The sequence below is a fragment of the Pristiophorus japonicus genome, unplaced genomic scaffold (assembly GCF_044704955.1).
Source record: "Pristiophorus japonicus isolate sPriJap1 unplaced genomic scaffold, sPriJap1.hap1 HAP1_SCAFFOLD_495, whole genome shotgun sequence".
Classification (NCBI taxonomy): Eukaryota; Metazoa; Chordata; class Chondrichthyes; family Pristiophoridae; genus Pristiophorus; species Pristiophorus japonicus.
In genome coordinates, this window is record NW_027254401.1 from 1 (window position 1) to 4,124 (window position 4,124).

A 4,124-nucleotide genomic window follows, 5' to 3' on the forward strand; every position below is an offset into this window, starting at 1 on the left:
CCCTCCCTCCCTATCTTTCCCCTACCCGACTGTCTCTCTCCCCTTCCCATCTCTCTCCCCTTCCCCTCTCTCTCACTCCTTCCACTCTCTCTTTTCCATTCCCCTCTCTTTCCTGCTCCTTCCCCTGTATTTCCCAGGGCAGGTGACTCCATAGCTCAGGGGTTAGAGCACTGGTCCAATAAACCAGAGGTCGTAGATTCAAATATCACTGGGATCTACTCAAAATTAGCTCAGTATTTCAATTATAAATATTAAACAGCTCTGAGACGAATCCTGGAACAGAAGACTCTCCTGTTCTCCTTCTTTCCCCTTCTCCCTCTCTCCCTGCTTTGCACATGCTGCCTCTTTTTACTCTTTCGCGCTCTCTCGCTTTCCCCGTTTCTCTTTACCACTCATTCTGCTCTCTCTCCCCTTCCCCCTCTCTCTCCCCTTCCCTTCTCTCTTTCCCATTCCCCCCCCCCTCTCTCACATCTTCCACTCTCTCATCCGTTCCCTCTCTCTTCTCTACTCATTTCCTCCTCCCTCTCCTCCCCCTCCCTCTCTCTCCCCTTCCCCCTCTCCCTCTCCTTCCCCTCCCTCTCTTTCCCCTTCCCCCTCTCTCTCTCCCCTTACCCCCTCTCTCCGTCCACTGTTGGTCACTCCTTCCCCTCTCCCTTTTCATTTCTCCGCCACTCTCTCTCTCTCTTCCCCTGTCTCCACTTTTTTCACTCCCTCCCTCCTCCCTTTCTCTCCTTCCCTCGCTCTCGCTCTCCCCATTCCCATCAGACTCTTTCCCTCCCCCTCTGGCCCATTCCCCACTCTCTCCCTTTCTCCCTCCCCACGCTCTCCCCTCCCCCACTCTCTCCCCTTCCCCCTCTCTCCCCTTCCCCCTACTCCCCTTCCCGCTCTTAAACACTCGTTATACTCTCTCTCACTCCTACCCCTCTCTCCCTTCCCCTTCTCTCCCATTCACTGCTCTCTCACTCCTTTACCACTCTCTCCCCCTCCCTCCCTATCTTTCCCCTACCCGACTGTCTCTCTCCCCTTCCCTTCTCTCTCCCCTTCCCCTCTCTCTCACTCCTTCCACTCTCTCTTTTCCCTTCCCCTCTCTTTCCTGCTCCTTCCCCTGTATTTCCCAGGGCAGGTGACTCCATAGCTCAGGGGTTAGAGCACTGGTCTAATAAACCAGAGGTCGTAGATTCAAATATCACTGGGATCTACTCAAAATTAGCTCAGTATTTCAATTATAAATATTAAACAGCTCTGAGACGAATCCTGGAACAGAAGACTCTCCTGTTCTCCTTCTTTCCCCTTCTCCCTCTCTCCCTGCTTTGCACATTCTGCCTCTTTTTACTCTTTCGCACTCTCTCGCTTTCCCCGTTTCTCTTTACCACTCATTCTGCTCTCTCTCCCCTTCCCCCTCTCTCTCCCCTTCCCTTCTCTCTTTCCCATTCCCCCACCCCTCTCTCACATCTTCCACTCTCTCATCCGTTCCCTCTCTCTTCTCTATTCATTTCCTCCTCCCACTCATCCCCCTCCCTCTCTCTCCCCTTCCCCCTCTCCATCTCCTTCCCCTCCCTCTCTTTCCCCTTCCCCCTCTTTCCCCTTCCCCCTTTCTCTCTCACCTTCCCCCTCTCTCACTCCTTCCCCCTCTCTCTCCGTCCACTGTCACTCACTCCTTCCCCTCTCCCTTTTCATTTTCTCCCCCACTCTCTCCCTCCCCTCCCCTGTTTCCACTTTTTACGCCCCCTCCCTCCTCCCTTTCTCTCCTTCCCTCGCTCTCGCTCTCCCCTTTCCCATCAGACTCTCCCCTTCCCCCTCTGGCCCATTCCCCCCTCTCTTCCTCACTCCCTCCCCACTCTCTACCCACTCTCTCCCCCCCTCTCATCTTCCCCACTCTCTCCCCTTCCCAACTCTATCTCCCCCTTCCCCCCTCTCTCCCTTCCCCCCTCTCTCCCCTTCCCCACTCTCTCCACCTCCCCGCCCCGCCTCTCTCTCTCCCCTTCCCCTCTCTCTTACTACCTATCTTCAAGGGTCGTGAGTTCAAATCTCACTGGGACCTACTCAAAATTAGCTCAGTATTTAATTTCACTATCCGTTAACAAAGGCTTTAATTATAAATATTAAACAGCTCCGAGACCGACATTGGAACTACAGGCTCCCCTCACATCCTTCCCCCTCTCCTCTTCTCGTCTCTCTTACACGCTCTCTCCACTTCCAAATCTCTCTCTCCCTTCCCCATCACGACCCGTTTTACATCTTTTTACCCCTCTCTCACTTTCCCGCAATCTCGCTTTCCCCGTCTCTCACTCATTCCCCTTTGCCTCTTCCCCTTCCCTTGCCTCACCATCTCTCCTTCACCCTCTCTCTTCCCTTCCCCTCTCTTGCTCTCCCCTTCCCTCTTACTTTCATTCTCTCCCCACTCCTTCCCCTCTCTCTCCTTCCTCGTCTATCTTACTTCTCTCCCCAACCCCTCTGTCCGCTAACCACTCTTCCCCCCTCTCTCCTCTTCCCTCTCTCACTCCATCCACTCTCTCCCTCCCTTCCACACACTCTCTCCCCTTCCCCCCTCTTTCCTATCCCCCTCTGTCTCTCCCCTTCCCCTCTCTCTTCCTCCCTGTCTCCCCTTCCCCCTCTCTCCCCTTGCACTCTCTCGTTTCCCTTCCCCTCTCTTTCCTGCTCCTTCCCCTGTCTTCCCCAAAGTAGGTGACTCTGTAGCTCAGGGGTTAGAGCACTGGGTTAGTAAACCTGGGGTTGTGTCTTCAGCTTTCAGGGGGGCCTCCTCAAAATTTACTCAGTATTTAAATTCACTGTCAATTAACAAGGGCTTTGATTATAAATAATAAGCAGCTCCGAGACCGACCCTAGAAGAAAAGGTTTCCCTATTCTTGTCTCTCTCTCCTTTCCCTCTCTTCCTGCTTTCCCCATCACTAAACATTCTGCCTCTTTTTACTCATTCCTGCTCTCTCGCTTTCCTCGTCTCTGTTCATCACTCATTCCCTTCTCTCTCCCCTTCCCCTCTCTCTCCCCTTCCCCACTCTCTCCCCTTCCCCTCTCTCTCCCCTTCTCCCTCTCAACCCACTCTCCCCCCTATCCACTCTCTGCCCACTCTCTCCTCTTCCCCTCTCTCTCTCTTCCTTCCCCTCCATCTCTTTCTTTATTTCTCCTCCCCCTCTCTCTCACTCCTTCCACTCTCTCTTTTCCCTTCCCCTCTCTTTCCTGCTCTTTCCCCTATTTTTCCAGAGCAGGTGGTTCCATAGCTCAGGGATTCGAGCACTGCTCGAGTAAACCAAAGATCGTGAGTTCAAATCTCACTAAGGCCTAACTTAGTATTTAAATACCCACCTCCTGTCTCTCTTTTTCCCTTTACTTTCAGGTTCTCCCCCTCTCTCTGCCCTCCCCCTCTCTCTCACCCCTTCCCCCTCTCTCCCCTCAACATCTCTTTCCCCTTCCTCTCTCTCCCTCCTCTCACTCTCCTTTCCCTTTCCTTTCATATTCTTCCCTTCTCCCTCTCTTTCCCTTCCCCAGCTCTCGCCCCTCCCCTCCCTCTTTCCCCTTCCCCTTTCTCTTCCCTCTTTCCTACTCCTTCTCTTCTCTCTCCCCACCTTCTACATTTTCCCCACCTCTCTCTCTCCCCTTCCCCTCCCTGTCTCCCCTTCCCTCTCTCTCTCACTCCTTCACCACTCTCTCCCGTTCCTCCCCCTCTCTCTCCCCTTCCCCTCTTTCACTCCTTCCACTCTTGCTCTCCCCTTCTCCTCTCTCTGCCTCCCTGTCTCCCTTCCACTCTCTTTCCTGCTCCTTCCCCTGTCTTCCTTACAGCAGGTGGCTCCATAGCTCAGGCGTTAGAGCACTGGTCTAGTAAACCAGTGGTCGTGAGTTTAAATCTCACTGGGGCCTACTCAAAATAAGCTCAGTGTTTAAATTAACGAAGACTTTAATTATAAATATTAAACAGCTCTGAGACCGATCCTAAAACAAAAGTCTCTCCTGTTCTTGCCTTTCGTCCCCTTCTCCCCTTCTCCCAGCTTTCCCCATCACTATACATTCTGCCTCTTTTTACTCTTTCCCACTCTCTCGCTTTCCCTGTTTCTCTTGATCACTCATTCCCCTCATCCCTTCCCCACTCTCTCCCCTTCCCCATTCTC

The 4,124-nt window shown here is 53.2% G+C and overlaps 1 non-coding gene across 1 annotated transcript; it reads left to right on the forward strand.

The window, feature by feature from the left end:
* The first annotated feature begins 3,803 nt into the window (after positions 1-3,803).
* On the forward strand, positions 3,804-3,876 carry trnat-agu (transfer RNA threonine (anticodon AGU)). The gene has a single exon. It is a non-coding gene; the product is annotated as a tRNA-Thr (tRNA).
* The last annotated feature ends 248 nt before the right edge of the window (positions 3,877-4,124 follow it).